The sequence below is a fragment of the Lutra lutra genome, chromosome 6, assembly GCF_902655055.1.
Source record: "Lutra lutra chromosome 6, mLutLut1.2, whole genome shotgun sequence".
Classification (NCBI taxonomy): domain Eukaryota; kingdom Metazoa; phylum Chordata; class Mammalia; order Carnivora; family Mustelidae; genus Lutra; species Lutra lutra.
Genome location: NC_062283.1, coordinates 29,159,378 through 29,179,029, shown reverse-complemented (window position 1 = coordinate 29,179,029; position 19,652 = coordinate 29,159,378). Strand labels below are relative to the sequence as shown.

The 19,652-nt window shown below is 45.0% G+C and overlaps 1 protein-coding gene and 1 long non-coding RNA gene across 2 annotated transcripts in view; one reads left to right on the top strand and one right to left on the bottom strand.

Annotated features, from left to right (window-relative positions):
• The window catches only part of LOC125101807 (DLA class I histocompatibility antigen, A9/A9 alpha chain-like), a 343,654-nt gene that overhangs the window by 299,838 nt on the left and 24,164 nt on the right, over nt 1–19,652 (bottom strand). The gene's annotated exons all lie outside the window — the stretch shown is intronic.
• LOC125101841 (uncharacterized) lies at nt 550–18,736 on the top strand. The gene is made up of 3 exons (XR_007127953.1): nt 550–915; nt 1,726–1,729; nt 18,726–18,736. It is a non-coding gene; the product is annotated as an uncharacterized LOC125101841 (long non-coding RNA).

Sequence of the window (19,652 nt, the reverse complement as noted above, 5' to 3'; positions counted from 1 at the left end):
ATGAGCCTCAGAGCTAATCCTATGCTCTTCCGAGAGAACGTTCCCCAGCGTGGGCCTAAGAAGAGTGTGTGTCATGGCACTGCCCAGGGGACTCAGGATGGGCCGCTGTCCTCAGTGCATGGTCCCCCATCCCACACGAGATGTCCTCCACCTCTGTGTGTGAGTAGCTCTGTAGAGAGGGTGACCCCAGGCTGGGCCAGGAAGAGTTGCAGGGCTGGGCTGTGGGGAGTCCTTACCAGTGCGGCTGATGTTCTTGTCCCAAACCCCAAGTGTCTCTGCAGTGACAGGAAATGCAGCTTCTCAAGTCCATCTGGTCCCTCCATGAAGGACCCACTGGCCTCCCATCTCTGCTGGAGTAGCGGCAACGATGAGACTACCATGGATGGCAGAGGCTCCATGTCCAAGCTCAGTCTGTCATTGTCCTAGTCATCCTGTCACTGCCCCAGGGTCTTGTTGTCCTCCTGGAGCTCCCAGCCATGGTGACCTGCAGGGTGGGGGGCCTGCCCACCTTCTCTCCAGGACCAGGCAGTGTCAGTCAGGGCAGAGCATGCCTCTGGGGCCCCTCAGCATTTGTCCCTGTGTCCTACCCCCACCAGCTTCTCCATAGGGAACATGACCTATCTAAGCTGTGCTATTGTGACACAGTAAGAAGGATGTACTTGGTCTTCCTTCTCCTGCACAGCTCTTAACACCTCTGTAATGGCCTGAGTAATGGGAGTCATAGAAGCACCTCTTCCTAGGTTTTGTTCCCAGATCCTAAAAAAGTTCTGGAAAGATCCTGGTCCCATCCTTACACACTATATCAAACCTCACTGCATATCGTCTCTCTCCTCTGATGCTGTGAGCCCTGAGAAGGCAAGACTCTGTTGGGGCCTGAAACAGAACCATCTGGCAAACTGTGGAATTCACTCTTTTGTACTGGAAAGTCTGAGCCCTAATTGTGCCTCTCACAGGTTTATGCCTGGATCCCACAGACAAGGTCCTCCACCAACTGTTTCATGTGTTAAACCCTCAAGACCTAAATAGAAATGATTAACTACACCTATGTCCTGACCTCCCTGTGTCCAATGTCATCCACATCTTGCCCAGCCTGACTACTGACTGCTTGGAACCTCACCCCCCATCAACGCAGATCGTACACACACATCAGGGTCTACACAGAATTCCAGCTCATTCACGAAACTTCCCCCGACCACTGGGGTTCTGGCCTATGATCCCTGTAAACTGTGTCTCTGCTTCTCATGTGACATCTAAAGAAGCGTCTGTCTTCAGTAGCTCTCAGTCTGCCTCACATGGTCAGTCATGTGCTCTCAAAAGTGTGGGTGCCTCCCGCATCCTCACTGTAAGCTCTGTGAGGACAAACACTAGCTTATACCTTCTGGTTCCTCCCCTACAGAAACCTAAACCTAATCCATGACCTACTGATTCTGGTTAGTTAACCATTTAATGACACAAATAACCGGCCTCCCTTAGCAGACTGTCCCGGCCTTCACTCTCATTTGACAGCTTGAGCGCACCTGGCTGCCCCAGCCTGATATGGGGGAGGGGGGAACACCTGACAAGAGGGTCTCATGCCCCTGGGGTGAGGGGTGTGCATGGCTCCCTCTGCTTTCTCCTAGGCCCAGAGCTGCTGACTATTTAAGATTTCTTTTTTTTTTAAGATTGCCTTTTTTTTTTTTTTTTAAGATTGTATTTATTTGACAGAGATCACAAGTAGGCAGAAAGGTATGTGGGGGGGGCGAGGGGGGGAAGTAGGCTCCCCGCTGAGCAGAGAGCTGGACTCTGGCAGAGGCTTCATTTAAAAAAAAAAGATTTTATTTATTTGACAGAGAGGCAGAGGCTTAACCCACTGAGCCACCCAGGTTCCCCTGTCGTCTCTGCTTTTTGTCCAGACTGAGCCCCGGGGTTTGGCGATAGTATCGCTGCACATTCCTCAGGTTTGGGGGTTACTCTTCATCTGCCTCGTGAAGATCTTGGTCTTGACTTCTGAAGAACTTGGCTCCTGCATGCACCACTGGACTCCAGACTCTGTCTCCCTCTCCTCAGGTCATGGCAGAGGAAGTTGGCCTGTCTGTGGACCCCAAGGCAGGAAATGCAGGACCTCCTGGAGCGGCTCCTGACCCCTCTGAGGGGGAATACTGCAGAGAGCACTGTACTGAGGGAGGAAGGGGGGTGCGGTTTGGAGGAGGTTCCAGCTTTCACTGACTGAGAACCTAGTGCACATGTGGGGAATGCGTATATATCTGTGTGTGTGTGTTGTGTGTGTGTGTACAAACGTGTGTTGTATGACAGGAGAGACAAGGCACACAACATAACACAGTGGGAGACAACGACACAACATCCCTCCCTGTCCCCTGCCCCCTGTGACAGTCATATTCCAATCCCACACTCATGGTGGTCCCAGAGAATGCAGAGATTGTGTGTGATTGCCTGCAAAGGAAACACTATTTGGTATTTTTACAATTAAAAAAAAAAAAATCCCAGGGCGCCTGGGTGGCTCAGTGGGTTAAAGCCTTTGCCTTCAGCTCAGGTCATGGTCTCAGGGTGCTGGGATCGAGCCCCACATCAGGCTCTCTGCTCAGCGGGAAGCCTGCATCCCCTTCTCTCTCTCTGCCTGCCTCTCTGCCTACATGTGATCTCTCTCTGTCAAAATAAATTAAAAAAAAAAAAAATCCCTGCCACTTTGTCGAAACTCACTGGTGTCTTGCTCTTGCCAGCCGTGTAAAGATGACATGCAGATCATGCCCCAAAGCTGTGTGAGAGTTGAACATGTGAGCACATGCTGTCCGTGCTCAGGATGCAATGGAAATCATCGGCCATCATCAAAAAGAACAGTTGAGGGACACCTGGGTGGCCCAGTTCCTTAAGCGTCTGCTTTTGGCTCAGGTCATGATCCCAGGGTCCAGGGATGGATCCCCACATCACATTGCTTCAGGCTCTGTGCTCAGGAGGGAGTCTGCTTCTCCCTCTGCCTCTGCCTGCTGCTCCTCCTGCTTGGGTTCTCTCTCTGTCAAATAAATAAAATCTTTTTTTTTTTTTTTTTTAAATGAACTGTTTGAAGAACATTATAAATGAGCTTCACACAGGAACATCCTGGGAACAGTAGAACTTTCTATAATAGTACTGCCGGGTGATAACAGCGGCAAACATGGAAACAGAGTCATCGGAAGCTCGCGCTGTCCTCTGAGCCTTGAAGCCGAGCATCATACATGGTGACCGAGGCTGTGACCAGACCAGGAGCCACGCATGTCCCCACAGGCTCTGTCACTGCTTCTGCTGGTTGCCACCCTGTGTCTACCAGAATGAGACTCGTGTGGGGAAAAGTTATCAGTCTGGCAATAAATCCTTACCCGTGTCGTTTCAAGTATGTCACAAAAATGTGTTCTAATCACTTGCTTGGAGGCTCAATTTAAGATGTGTAAAAATGAGGGTTTTGTTGATGTGAGGAGTTCACTACATCAGGTGTCGTCACTGGGGCTCTGAGAAGCTGGGAAACCGTTACATGGTGGGACAGAAGTTCCCGGCCTCAGACAAAGTTCTAGAGAGATTTCTGGATGTTCTCACTTGGTCCTGCAGAAATCTCTATAGTCCGTGATTTCGGGATGATATAGTAAAGTGTTAACTCAAATAAGTCACTTTGAATATTTACACAGTGTATTTTCTATTCACAGGATTCTCTTGTTCACAGGTATTACTCATCCAGTAAAAGATCATCTGAGACCATCACCAGAAGGGAAGGGGTGGGGGCCAGGGACATGGGGAAGCGGCAGTGGGGACACAGGCTTCCATTTCCAGAATGAATATGTGATGAGAATAAAAGGAACAGCACGAGGAAGACAGTGGATGATACTGTCATAGGGCTGCATCAGGCAGATGGGAGCTACACTTGTGAGGAATAGAGTGTGACGTGCCAACTTGTTACATCATTACTTTGTAAGCCTAAGACTAATGGAACATTATGTGTCAAGTATACCCAAAATTTAAATACTTTTTAAAATTATCCTATTACAATTTGAGCTGGTTTCTTTTCACATTTTACATTAAGTGAATATACATAGCAAATTCTAATCTTGTGTATGAAAACTGATAAATAAAACATATAATAATGACATTTAACTTCTCTGAGGACTTGGTGTAGATAATGTAAGAAAATTCTTATGTGTGGTACGTGTTGTTTCCACAGTAAAGAAGCAGTCAGATAGGAGTGGGGTGGGCACGTCCTTCTTTGTCATTGTGGGTCCTGTCAGGTCAGTTGTGAGCCCAGATCCCAGGCCACCATGTATTTCAGTTGGAGAAACCTGAATACAGAATCCCAAGTGCCTGAACCTTCACTGGTCTCACAAGATCACATAATGGGCTGTGACCTTTTCACCCCAAATCCTCTTTCAAGTGAGACTTCTGGTAATGGCAAGAGGAAGGGCTTGACTCAGTTCTTCCCCAGAAAACAATTATGAAAACTAGAAAAAAAATTTAAAAATAAATATTTGAGGAATGCCTGGGTGGCTCAGTCAGCTAAATGTCGGACTCTTGACCTCAGTCCATTTCTTGATCTAGAGTCGTGAGTTCAAAGCCCACATTGGGGTCCTCGCTGGGCATGATGCCTACTTAAAAACTAAGTAAATAAATAAAAAAATATTTGAAGTCACTGAAAAGTAAATGAAATAAATGAGAAACATGAGAGAACTTTATTCTTAAATAACTAGGATGGGCATGACCTGCAAGTTTGTAGCCTTCCTCCCTGTGCGTGTTCCCCCCTCCCCCAGCATAATTGCAGCCCCCGTGGCTGAAGGGGGCAGATGACAGCCGTCACAGTGCCAAGGAACTAGATATTTAAAGGCTTAAAGTGGAAAGTGAGGCAGCAGCAGAGGGTTGAGATGTGAAATCTGAACACAAGCTGAGTCAAAATCCCTGCATGATCACTACACTCTGCAGGCCTGGGGGAAAATCAGGAGACACTGCTGGAAAACAAAACAAAACAAAACACAAACAAACAAACAAACAAAAGAAACAGAGGGAGGTCTAGCTTTAAAGATACACTTATCCTGGCTGAGAGGCACCTCGCTTCATTGGCAGAACATGCAACTCTTGTTCTGGGGTCATCAGTTCGAGCCTCATGATCATGTAAAGCTTACTCAAAAAAATAAAATCATACTGGATGAACATATCAAAGGTTCTGACCACATTGTGGCAGACAGGGTATTTGGAAGTTTAGGGGAAATCCCAAGAACAAGGCAAGCACAGAGAAAATGAGCGCCAAAGTCTGAGTACAAACCACACAAGTCACCCAGATGGAGGGCAGCTCACTCTAGCAGCTGAGACCAGCACAGACAATAGCTGTCAGCTCTGCAGGGGGTCAGATTATAGTGGGGTCCACGCAGGTGACACACTTCTAGGATACAAGCAAAATTCAAAAAAATAAAATAGATTCCAGATTCGCTAAAATACAAAACTCAAGTCCACTTTTAAGGAACATATTGTCAAACATACAAAAAAAAACAAATGTGTGACTCAAATGAGAAAGTCAACAGAAACTTATTCCCAGTGTGCCCAGAGGTTGGAATCAGCACTGAAGGCTCCCACGCAGCTTCAGGAAATATGCTTAAAGGGCTGAATAAATATGGACTGAATGAATGTGAGAAAATCTTGTCATCAAATGGTGAACAGAAAGGAAATCATAATGAAGAAGTGGAATGTACAAAGAAAACTGAATAGAAATTCTAGAACTGAAAAGAAATTAAGTGTAGTAAAAGTTCAGTGCGCAAACTCCACTGAAGGCTAGGAAAGCAGAATAAAGAATCAATGAGGTTGAATATAAATCCATAGAAACTGCCCAATCCAAAAATCACAGAAAAAATAGATTGGAAACAGCTAAAACTTCAGGAATCCACAGGAGAATAAAAAAGGCAAATAGAGTCCAAAAATGAGAAGGAGAAAAAAAGAGCAGATAAAATTTGAAGAAATCTTGTGTCAAAATTCCTCCAATTTGGTGCAAAACCCTTGAGCATACAGATCCGAGTCACTCACCCCAGAAGAGCAGCAAGAGCACAGCAGAGTAAGGCTCATCTGTGTCCCCACAAGGAGAATCAAGGGGAAGACAATCTTCAACAAGAGTTCACGACACCTTCCGCACAGGGCGTGGTGGTTTGAAAATGTTCACGGATTCACTGACTCTCCTCCCATGAAACGATAGAACCAATTCTCCTCCTCTTGTGTGTGGACTGGACTCAATGACTCCCTTCTCATGGAAAGAATAACGGGGACGTGAGGCTGTGTGACATCAGAGATTAGGTCGCAAAGGGACGGTGGTTCTCTGCTCTCTCCTCTTCTCTCTCCCTCCCTCAGATCATGGGTTTGGGAGAAGCCAGGGGCCATGTGAGAAAGACCCTCACTGTGGACAGCCCCAGGCAGGGAGGAGCTGAGGCTTCCCCCCCACCCTGAAAGCCAGCGAGGGACTGACGCTCCTGCCACAGCCACACGTGGGAGCGGGAGCGCAGACCCTCCAGCCCGTGTCACATCTCCGCGTTACCAGGAGTCTAGTCCCATCCTGATGGCAACCTAATGAGCAGCCTCGGCTGAAGCCGCCCAGCAACCCTGTCCTCACACGTCGGAGCCTCGGGAATTTATTGCCATGATGATGTCACTTGGAGCTGCTGAATCATGTTACACTTGATTACTCTGCAACAGAGACTCTCACAGACACCGGAGCCTGGACACGGGGTGCTGGCAGCACACGCACTGTGCACGAGGCAGGTGCTCTGGAGCCCGGGCAGGGGTGCAGTCGGAAGGACTTTGAGGTCAGGCTTTAGGAGAAACAGATCAGCAGGACTGCTGGACTTTTTCCAGGAAAGGGGCAGAGACAGTAGGAAAGGAAAAGAGGCCTCGAGAGCCCTACAGTTCTCCTGGGGAGAAGTGGATGAAGACGTGACTCACTGCAAACACAGCTCGGTGTCCGGAAAGATGCGTCAGCGCCTGCGCAGAGAGGCCAAGAAATACGCTGACCAGGTGCTCTGTACACCACGTGCGCTTTCATTATGGAGACACAGGTGCACTGTGACGTGATGGAAAAGCGGTGCCAGGCAAACTGTCACATGAAGAAGCTGAGCGGCTCTATCAACATCAGGAGGAAAAGAGATTTGAGAATAGGATGCATCACGGAGATGAAGAGAGCCCCCTCGTGACCAGTCTAACAGAATGAGCATGTCACAAGTGCTGGGGCCAGGGGAGAGGACCCAATGCAAAGGGTCAACAGGAAAATCTAGGACCAGAAAGTCGCTCCTTATACTCCTCATGGGACTAGTTCCATGAGTCTGTCTAATCAGTGGTTGACATTCATCTAACTCTACAACTACGGTTGGGAATATTTTTCATATGAACACCATAGAAACAAGACAAAATTAGGGAAAATATCAAAGTAAAGATAAATATAAACCAGGTAAATACAAATGAGAAGATAAATTTTAAAATATAATATAGATAAATATAAACTAAAAGAATTCACTGACACCTCTCCTGCCCTGAACTAATTTTTTTTTTTTAAGAGTTTTTTTGTTTGACAGAGAGGGAGACAGCGAGAGAGGGAACACAAACAGGGGGAGTGGGAGAGGGAGAAACAGGCTTCCTGTGGAGCAGGGAGTCTGATGCAGGGTTTGAATGCAGGAGCCTGGGATCATGACCTTAGCGGAAGGTAGACGCTTAACTTTCTGCGCCACCCAGGCACCCCTGCCCAGAATTAATTTTAGAGGAAGTCCTGCAGCCAAATGTAAGTGACACTGGATGGTATCATGAACCAAATGAAGTAATTAACAGAAATGGTATCATGCTGTTTATGTACATTTTCTTCCTGATTTCTTTAAAAAAAAAATATGGCTGGGGGCGCCTGGGTGGCTCAGTTGGTTGAGCAACTGCCTTGGGCTCAGGTCATGATCCCGGACTTCCAGGATCGTGTCCTGCATTGGGCTCCCAGCTCCTTGGGGAGTCTGCTTCTCCCTCTGACCTTCTCCTCTCTCATGCTCTCTCCCACTCACTCTCTCTCAAATAAATAAATAAAATCTTTAAAACAACAACATATGACTGTTGGAAACACTAAATAGCTCATGATATTCTCTGGTTTATGTGTGTTGTTGACATATGTGCCGATAGCAGCACAGGGGGGCTAAATGGAACTCTGTTGCTACAAGTTTCCTCTCTTCACTGGATGGAGTCCAATGTTACCTTAAGCAGACTGTGAAAAGTTAAAGATGCAGGTTTCTTTTTCTTCTTCTTCTTCTTCTCCTCCTCCTCCCCCTCCCCCTCATCCTCCCCCTTCTTTTTCTTCTCCTCCTCCTTCTCCTCCTCCTCCTCCTCCTTCTTCTTTTTTAGAGAAAGAGAGGGAGCATGTGAACATGAGTTGGGGAGAAATGCAGAGGGAGACAGAGAATCTTAGGCAGGCTCCTCGCTCAGCATGGAGCCCAAAGACGGGCTCCATCTCAGGACTCAGAGATCATGACTTGAGCCAAAGATCAAGATTTGGACACTTTGGACAAATCACTCAGTGACGTACCAGTTACTTTGTGTGGCTCAGTTGTTAAGTGTCTGCCTTCACCTCAAGTCATGATCCCAGTGTCCTGGGATCAAGCCCCACTTTGGGCTCCCTGCTCAGTGGGAAGCCTGCTTCTCCCTCTCCCACTCCCCCTGCTTGTGTTCCATCTCTTGCTGAGTCTCTCTCTATCAAATAAATAAATATAAAGTCTTTAAAAAAAAAAAGATTTGGACACTTAACCAGTTGAGCCATCCAGGTGTGCCCAGAGATGCAGGTTCAATTCCTACAACATCAATAAGAATTAATGGAAATAAATACAGCTAAAAAGCCACTAGAAGAATCAAATCAGAAACAAAAAATATTTGCTTCTAACCAAGAACGTATGAAAGGAGGCAAAAGAGTGGGAAAAAGGGGACAATTCAGAAACAAATAGCAAAATGGTAAAATTATAGAACCAAATCCCACCATGTCAGGAATCATATAAACTATAAACCAACTAAATTTCCAATCAAAAGGTGGAGATTACCAGACTGCATAAATATCAAGATAGACCATATGCTATGTAGAGTATAAAAACTTGAAATATAAAAACAAAAATAGACCAAAGTTGTAGGGTTAAATAGTACCCCATGGGAATAAGAAGCATAAGAAATCTGGAATGTTGCATTTTTCTGAAGCAAAATAGGCTTTCACACCAGGAGCATCACTAGAGACAAAGAAGGACTTTCTGTGAAGGTAACAGATGTGATCTTGATGCTGATCACAGCAAGACAAAATTACTGAATGAGAAGAACCTAATTACGGAGTTCTAGCATAGGTGACACATAAAGGGGCAGAACTGTAAAGAAATAGACAAATTAACAATAAACTATTAAATAACAAATGAACTGTTATACTTAGAGATCAACCCTCCTTTCACATTAATAGAACAAATAAGGATTAGAGGACTTTAACAATACCATGAGCCAAAACGGACCACAGACTAGCCCTAAAATCAGTCTCATAAATGTAAAGGCAGTGAGATTATAGACTATACTCCGTGACCACAATTAAAAATCTGTGTAACATGAAGATCTCTGGAAAATCCTCAAATATTTGCAAATTAGTAACACATGTCAAACACATGGGTCATCATGACTTAGAGAAGTAATCACGAGGGACATCAGAATTCTCTTCACCCGAATGACCACGTACAGAAATGAGAATGTGGGATCTGTAGATGCAACAAGAGCAGAAATTGTCATTTCCCAGTTTGCAGGGGCAGGAAGCCAGGCCTGAGGGAGGCAGACAGCAGGTCCCTGTGTCTAAGGGGCAGCAAGGAGTAGAAGAGGCAGCACGCCAGGGTCCTGGGTGCTCCAGGCAGGGGAGAGGGGGCCACCCTCCAGGCTGCAAAAGGTGGGGTCTGACCCTGCACCAGAGCCTCCCCACTTGGCCATCTTGGGCATGGTGTTCAGACGCCTGGGTCCTGCAGCCCTGGGTAGAGGACAGGAGACACATCTGGCTCCTGGGGGAAATGTGAGATAGAAGCCTGGGCCCTGAGTCCTGGCTGATCTCCTTATATAATGGCCATGTCGAGCTTCCATCCCACCTGCTGCCTCCAAGCTCCAGGATTGCATCGCCTTGGTTCCAGCTGCTGGGCCCCTCCCTGTCCAAGGCTCCAGGGCTGCTCTTCCTGGAGCAGGGCTTCCACTGTCTTCAGAAGTAGAGAATGTTTCCAGGTGGCAGAGACCGGGAAACAGGAGTGGACAGAAGGTGGCTTTGAAACAGTAGTATAGGGAGTGGGAATCTGGAAACTACAGAATCAGAAACCAGGGCTGGCCCTTCATGGTACACAGGCCTGGCTCCACCTCCTCTCAGTTCCTTGATGCCCCCAGAGCCCCATCCAGAAGCCCCTGGGCTCTTCCAGACAGAACCCATCCTCCCTGCACAAAAGTCCCCTATGATGACCCCTTCCCCTGACCTTCTCATCTCTGGTTCCCCCTCCTGCACTCTTGTTGGCCCCCACCCCCTAATGTTACTACTTCCTCCCTGTGCTCACTCCTCCAGGAGCATCCCCAGGTTCCAGGCCATCATCCAGGGAGCTCATCCCCTGCCTCCTCCCCTCCTTCTCCTGCTCTTAGTGACTGAGACTCCAGATTTGGTTCCCTGGAGGAGGACCTGTTAGCCCTGAAGCAGCAGTAGGAAGAAGTGACAGGGACTCTGGGATCAAGGTCCCAGGATGAGACTGAGAGCACCCAGTATGTGTGTGGGGTCCACTGCAGACCTGGGAAGCAGTTGTTATGGCCTGAAGATTGGTTCCTCCCTCAGGCCAGAGTCCATGGTCATTCAACGGGGCGAAAGCATCTGTGTCAGTGTGTATTTGGGGAGACAATTCAGACGGGGGACCTGACACTGGATGGGGGCTTCTCCTGTGTGTACAGCCCTGTGCCCTGCTGGGAGCCAAAGGAGACCCTGGGGAGGTCCCTGGGGAGATGCCCAAAGGGTGCTCCAGTTTCCTGCCTTCAACCCTGCGGCCTCAAGGGGGCGCTGCTGCACCCAGGTCCTGAACCACCAGGGAGCACAGGGCTGAGCTGAGTCAGGCCCAAATGGAGGACCTGCAGGTTGGGCATAATGAGGGGAAGAAGGGGCCTTCTGAGCAGTCCTGGGGCCAGGTGCGGGGGCAGGGCTGGGATCCGAGGAGAGGAGCGCCCTGAAGCCCTGCCCCATGTCTGAGTTTCCACCTGTCCTCCCCACAACCTCTCTCCAGTCCCTAGATGATAAGCTCAGGAAAAATGAAAAGTAGATCCTTGTTTTCCTCCTGGATCTATTCCCTCTCTGAGGACTATTTTACAAAAGACACTCTTTCATCTTAGAATAGTTGGGGATTTAGAGTAGTGACAAAGTTAGTACAGAGTCCCTGTGCACCTCACACTCACTTGTCCTGTCATTAACCCCAATCTCACTGTCATGCATTTTTCTGAGCTAATGACACAATATTCACACATTACTACTGATCTCCACACAGGATTTGCTTTCACAGTTTTGTTTTCTCTCCCAAGATCCCATCCAAGTTGCCTCATTGAGTCCCATCATAGCTCCTTCAGGATCCTCTGGCTGTGACCATGTCTCAGACTGTCCCTGTTTTTCATGACCCTGACATGTTTGAGGAGATGGTATGGGTACTTTGTAGACTGTCTCTCATTGTGAATCAGGCTGGCTGAGGCTGTGAGGTTTGGGAAGACCACACCTGGGCAGGCCATTCTCCACACAACATAGCCAGAATATACCGTGATCGCTCGCTCATCACGGATGAAGTTCACCTTCACCCACTGGCTATGGTCGTCTAACCCAGATGCTCCCTGTGAAGTTCCTTCTTTGGCTTTGGCCCTTTCCATAAAGTAGTCTTTGGAAGGAAGTCAGGATGTGCAGCTCACAGGTGAGGGCTGTTCCACTGGGACAACTTGCATGCAGGTTGTCATGCAAGCATGAGTTCTCAAATGACTTGGGTAAGTACCTTACAGGGGGATCAGCAACTTGTGTGCTTAGTCTGCGTCTGACTTTATAAGAACCTGCTGACCGTCTCCCACAGCAGCTGTGCTATTTTGTTTTCCTGCCATTAGTGACTGAGGCTTTCTGTGGCTCCCCATCCTGGTCAGCAGGTGACACTATCAGTGTTTGGATTCCCACCATCTAACAGTGTGTGATGGCAGATCACTGTTGTCACTTGCATTTCCCTGATGACACCTGCTGCTGAACATCTTTTCATGTGCTTATTACCCATGAGTATAACTTCTTGGTGAGGTGTCTGCTCAGAGTTTTGCTCATTTTTAAAATTTCTTATTGTTCCTTTTTAAGGATTTTATGACTATTCTAAAAGAAGTCTTTTATCACTTATGTGATTTGCAAATATTTTCTACCAGTCTGTGGTCAGAGCTTGTTTCCTGATATAACAGTAGACATTAGGGGACACGTGCATTTTTCAAGACACGAGAAATGACTGACTATGATGGATTTTGGGTAGAGAACTTGGGTGACTAGAGGATGAGGGGTTATTACCATTCAAGTATTTTTAAACATTTTTGAGTATCTGTTGAATTATTTTATAAGTGCATGTATAAAGTTTTCAAGAATAAATTGCTTTAATATCCCTATACCTGATAGATCATCCTCAGACCATGAATGACGACTCAGGTTCTGATCGTCTACTTTACGACCAATCATGTTTTCACTGAACTATTTTGCCTTTATATTTCAATTTCTGAAGCAGGTAGCATAGATTGTATGGAGGAATTCTCACACTAAAATACCTTTAAATGCCATGTAACATAGAAAACCCATGTCTTAAAACCATTAAAATTGACAGGTTAGTAATAAATGAAACAATGAGCACAGCTTAAAAGAAGAGAAAGACTCTGCTTGGCCCCCCAGGGAGCAGGGTCCTGAGACATGGAGCAAAGGCTCTGTGTGTTCCCTGCCCAGAGCACAGACAGACAGGCCCAGCCCTTCCAGCTCTGTGCCCTGAGTTGCTGACTTTCCCAGCATCTCCTGCCCTTTTCAAGCATAAATAAAGTGTTTACATTCTGATTGTGATGTTTATATATAATGTACAATATATATGATATCATGTCTGTTCACTGCAGAAAAATTATAAAATGAGAAAATAAAAGACAAAGTAAAAGATGTTAAAAATAATAACATGAAATAAAAGACAAAGTAAAAAGATGTAATTCTCATCCGTGAGCTATTTTGTTGCATTTGCTTCTAGTCTCTTATCTATCCTCCTGCTGCTAGAAGTCTCTCTCTCTCTAAGGTGATGAACACAGAGCTCAGGGGCCTCAGCCCTGCTCTCTCCAGATGCCATTTCCCCACTCAGCTCCCTGTCATCCTCCTAAGAAGGCTGCCTCTCACTCCTTCTCCTTTCTCAGGCTCCTCCACTCACTCCTTGCTCCCCTCTCTGAGATGATAAGCTCATTTTTTCTTCACCCAGGAAAGGACTCAGGTGAGAACTGCACACTTCCCCCATTTGCTCCCCTCACCTCTACAACTGTGTCCTCAGCTTCTAAGCAATGATGGGGAGGGGCCCTCCTGTCTCAGGCTGCCCTTCCATGTGGGCACACATGGCCCCTCACTCACCTGTATCATACACTTCCCTTTCCCTTCTGGCTCAGCTATTCCTCCTACAAACATACAGGAATGACTGCCATTCAACAACTAGAAGCAAAACTAAATAAACCAAAACAAAATCATCCCATAAATCCAATACTTGATCTCATGATTCCTCCAACTCCTGCCCCATCTCTATGGCCTCTGCAGAACTCTTCCAGACCCATCATCTCACCCACCATGTGGCTGAAACAAACAAGTGGAAGAAACAAACTCTCTCTCCTGCTGCCATCACCATCCTGATTGCATGACTTCGGGGATGGACAACTGTAATTATCTACTGTATCCACTCAATTATTCATCTCTATCATCATATTGTTAATTTCCCCAGAGATCTTTCCTGTTCTATGATTGTACAGCACTGTGTGTAGTTGTGTTTTTGCTTCACATCCATAGGCCTGTTGTATCCTGTAGATGTGACTGATCCTAGTGATAGGGGATGTAAGGGCCTACTTAGCCAGAGGGAGCCATTTTGTTGTTTATGCAGTAAACTTAGATTGACCCTGCCTCTCCCAGAGGAACTTATTTAAAAGCAAGTCCGGGAAACCAGTCCCAGGTAGCAAAGCCCAGATATAAGGGCGGGTCAGGTCAGGTGGAGACATCCAATCAGTGAAGCATGCATACTGTCTACCTAGCTACCAAGGAGAGTGGGCCCCGCCTTTTGGGCACCAATTCTGACCAAGATGATAGGCTAGTTCAAATATCTACTAGGGTAAATTGATATTCAATTGGCCACCCATGTGTGACCTAGCATGACTGTGCAGTTTTCTCTCAACCACATGGCCTTTGCTCTATAAAAGTTAGTCTGTGAGGCTGGGAGGGGTCACCTCTTTGTAATAGATGGCCCCGACTGGTCGGTTTGATTCTCAATGCTTGGCGTGAAATAAAGCTTTGCTTGACCTTTGCTTTGTATCAATCTCTCTCCTTTGATCACAGACCCATTATTGGGGGACCTATCAGGGGACCTGCTAGGTCTCCTGGTTTCTGCTTCTGTGATATCATGACCTTTCTCCACAAGCACTCATCTCAAGAGTGATTTATGTTTCCCTCTGTCATTTCTGTCCCATGCCCATCTCCCATATGGCAGTGCTAGTGTCCTGTCACCAGCGTGTCACCCTTGCTCTCTGTTGTAGCTCCAGAGGCCAGCTGATCCTGAGTCCCTGGAGGGCTCAAGATGTGTGATTTGAGCAGTTGAGTCACATTGCTCCTTAATGTCCTCCTAGGCTCTGAGCCCAGCAACCTCCCATCTCAGAACATTCTGGAACATTATAACAGCTCACTTGCTTGTAGTGCACAGTCACACCCACCTCCTGATAGTCAGGGAACAATGACAGACAAGACAACAAGTCCTCTGAGAACAAACCTTCTCCCTTTCCCTCTATGTACAAAGGGATCCCCTATGGGATGCCTCCTGGGTCTGCCTTCATGATGAACTGTGACCCTCTGTGTAAATCTCATGGTGATAATCCTTGAGACATGTTAGTGTTCTACTATTTATACTTACAAACATCATACTGTTTACAGAGCTTACATAATTTCCCTTCTTTATTCTATAAACCACGAGTCAAGAAACATCTTTGAAAATATACTTTTGATAATATACGTGATTATCTCCTCAGGATAAACTCCTCAAAGAAAATGTCTGTGTCACAACATAAGCACATTTCATTTGTAGAGACAGTTTTCAAAGCCCCTTAAAAATTGTTTCCCAGTGTTCACTCCCATCAACTTTTCTGATGGTGTGTTTTCCCGACCCTCTGATGGACACTCTCATCCCTTACTTCCATCTTTGCAAAGTTCATAGATCCTAGGTTTTATTCCCATTACTTTTTCTACATTCTCCTATATTTGTTTATGTTTATTTATCACAAATACAACTTGTTTTCATAAATTTGTTTACAAATTTGTTTATACAAATTTGACATTTCATTTCCTCCTTTCCAAATTGTTTTCTAGCATTTTAAATTATTTTTTTCTTTCTTTTTCTGTTTTTATTATTTGGGTGCATTTGATACACAATGTCACCCTCCCTTAAGGTGTACAACATAATGAATCCCCATGTAATCCAACAATTCCACTCTGGGGTATTTGCCCTAAAAATATGGAACACCAATTCTATGATTATATTTTGAATGGGGTGCAGTTATTTTAAAATACAAAATTTAAGAGGGAAAAAGACAGTTTCCCCCAACATCGGGAGGTGGTCTGACACTGACAGCTGGACTCAGTGTGGTCAGAAGCTGGCAAATATTCACCCCTTGACCATATTCTTCTCCTGTGGGATGTGAGTTAGTCACCTCACAGAACATCAACATCAGACAAGAACACTCTGAAACCATGTCTGTGGTTTCACAACACAATGTCTGTGTCATTACAGACAAAACAAGGCACTGAACAACCCACAGAATAACACACATCTCCCTGTGTCAGCCAACGTGAGCAATCAACTGCTTCTTCACCATGACTGCTCTCTCCTCACTCTGGTCTGACCTGCCTGGAGAGGGGACTCACTGAGATGCTCAACCATAGAATCACCCACACATCCTGACAACACGCAGTTGGGAGTAGGCCCAGGTCCCATGGATCCTCTCCAAAACTCCCATCCAAATCCCAGATCACTATAGGTTCCAACACCTTCGTATTAAGATGGCCTGTGGCCCCCAAAGGGGTGCGTTCTCTCTCACTGCAACAGGTAATAGATCCAAATTGAAAGCTCTCAGGTGCTCCTGGCTGTTTTGGACTAAAGAACATTGAACCATGCTACCCTTTCGTCTGTGAAATTTTTTTTACTTTGATCATGGACATGTGTTTGTATCTTTATGAGTGTGTGGATCACATGTTGAAATTTCTTGTTCTTTATGGGTTTTCATCACCGGGCCATGCTTAGAGAATTTCTTTATCCCACAGTTGTAAACATTTCATGTCTATTTTCAACTTAGTAGAAATGAGGAGCAGAGGGTTTCAAGGGTGAAGGGAGACACAGAGAATTGTCTGAACTTGGACAAAAGTATGGGGAGGAGCAAGAGGTAAAAGATAATAAAGTAATGGACTCCAAGATGTCCATCTTCTTCTTTATGATGTTTACAAGTATGTACAAAGCCTACAAGGTACATGTTTTAGTCAATATACCCTCTAACCTGGGCTCAGTGAAAACTTATGAGCCTCCTTATGTTTACCAGGTAAACATAACCAACACCAAGACATCCAAAGTAATAGAGACAACAATGAGTCCAGGGATGGGCATTTCTGCACGCTTATGACCTAGATGTGATACATCATGTTTTGGTTCATGTCTGTATACTTGAGTTGTTATAATGCATGGTAATTAAAGTTTCATGTTTCATTTTAAGGATATTTCTCAGACCTACATAGACAATCCATGTCTTTCATTTGAAGATAAATTTAATATGAGTCACACAGCATCTTCTTTGAGGAGGATCCTGAACACTGAAAACGTTCTAGATATGTACTGTCTGAATAGTAGTTTTGAGCCACTTATACTACTTAAATCCCTATTCATTTAAAACAATAAGAAATGCAACTGCTCAGCACACCAGCCCCATTTCAAGTGCCACCTGTATCTCAGGAACCACACACATCTTGTGGCCACCATACTGGACAGAGTGGATATAGGACACTTACTTCCACACAGTGTGTTGCTTTGGATGGTACTGTGCTTCATGCTTTGTGGGCCTTGAGTCAGATGCATTAGACACATGTAAAATGAAATGACCAATATGATTTCTGTTACAGACAACATTAGATTTCTGTTTGGGATGTGAAGCTGGTGGTCACAAATCAAATGAAGCTGGTGGCTCCCAAAATCAGTCAGTTATGTCTCAGTTTGGTGCCTTCAGGTACAAACTGTCCCCAGTTTGTACAGACAGTTCGCAGACAGAGACCAGGGAGGCAGGAGTGATTGACTACTTTTCTCTGAGCGTCCACTAAGGAGTGGGGCCCCAAGATTTTGGCTCATCTGGGGCCAGAGATTAGGAGGCTGCCCTTTTGATTTTCATCCTCCAAAGCTGCACAGAATATCTTCTGGGAACAAAAGCCACATCGAGCAAACTGGAACCAATTACTTAGCCATGCCCCCCTAGCAAGGGTGGTGCAATTCAGCCTCAGATAAAGACATTTGAGAATGAGTGCAACAGGTCCCTGCCTCAGAAGATCAGCAAGAACATTCAACCAAGACCAAGTTTACTGATCAATGAGTACTGCAAACTCCAGCAGTAGGGCAATACAGCACATAGAATTCATGGCTTTCTTCCCGTGGTTCTTTATTCTTTCAAAGTTAATTTTTAAAATTTTCTTTATTTTTTTTCTTTTTCATTTTTTCCATTTTTCTTTCCCTTTTCAACCAACTTCTTATCAGTTCCTTTTAAAAATCTTTTTTAATTTCCTTTTTAATAGTCATATTACATCCCTTCATTGTATTTAACCTAAACAAAGTTTTTCTTTCTTTATAATTTTGGGATACAGTTTCTTCTAACAGACCAAAATATACTCTAAATCTAGTGTATGTCTCTGTTCTATTCCCCCACCTGTCACATTCTCTCTCTCTCTCTCTCTTTTTAAATTGTTCTTCTTTCTTTTTTCAACCAACTCCTTTACCAATTCCTTTTAAAAATTTAATTTATTTCTACATTCATATTCTATCTCTTCATTGTATTTAAACTTACTTTTGTACATATATGTTTTTCTTTCTTTAAAATGTTGGGAGGCAGTTTCTTTTAACAGACCAAAATACACAAAATCTAGTGTATGGGTCTGTTCTATTCACGAGCCTGATCACATTCTTTTTTTTTTTTTTCCCTCCTCCCCCTGCCATTTTCAAGTCTCTTCTGATTTGTTTACTGTATATTTCTCTGGTGTTTTTGCTATCTTTTTAGCATTTTGTTCTCTCATTCATCCATTCTTTTTGGACAAAATGACAAGGTGAAAAAACTCACCTCAGGAAAAAAAGAAAAAAGAAAAAAAAGTAAGAGGCAGTAGTGACTGCCAGGGACATAATTAACATGGAAATTAGATGTCAAAACCAGAGTTCAGAACAATGATTATAAAGATATCAGCTGGCCTTGAAAAAAGCATAGAAGACACTAGAGAATCTCTTTCTGGAGAAATAAAATCTAACCAAGTCAAAATAAAATAGGCTATTAATGAGGTGTAATAAAAAAATGGAGGCTCTAACTGCTAGGATGAATGAGGCCAAAGAGAGAATTAGTGATATAGGAGACCAAATAAAGAAACTGAGAAAAAGAGAGATAAACAACTATTGGATCATGAAGGGGAGAATTTGAGAGATAAGTGATACCATTGAGTGAAACAATATTAAAAATAATTGGGACCCCAGAAGAAGAATGAGAGGGGTGGGCAGAAGGTATATTGGAGCAAATTATAGCAGAGAAATTCCATAATTTGGGTAAGAAAACAGAAATCAAAATCCAGAAGGCACAGAGAACCCCTCAAAATAAAAAAAATAGGTCAACACCCCAACATCTAATAGGAAAACTTATAAATCTCAGAGACAAAGAGAAAACCCTGAGAGCACCTCAGGACAAGAGGTCTGTAACCTACAACTATAGAAACATTATTGGCAGCAGAGACCTGGAAGGCCAGAAAGGACTGGCATGATATATTAAGGGTACTAAATGAGAAAAATATGCAGCCAAGAATACTATATCCAGGTAGGCTGTCATTGAAAAGAGAAGGAAAAATAAAAAGCTTCCAGGACAAACAGAAACTAAAAGAATTTGCATTAAAAATAGAGCTACCAGGAGCGCCTGGGTGGCTCAGCGGGTTAAGCCTCTGCCTTTTGCTCAGGTCATGATCCCAGAGTCCTGGGATCGAGCCCCGTATCGGGCTCTCTGCTCAGCAGGAACTTTTTTTTTCTTCTTTATTTGACAGAAAGAGAGATCACAAGTAGGCAGAGAGACAGGCACAGAGAGAGGGGGCAGCAGGCTCCCCGCTGAGCAGAGAGCCCGTTGTGGGA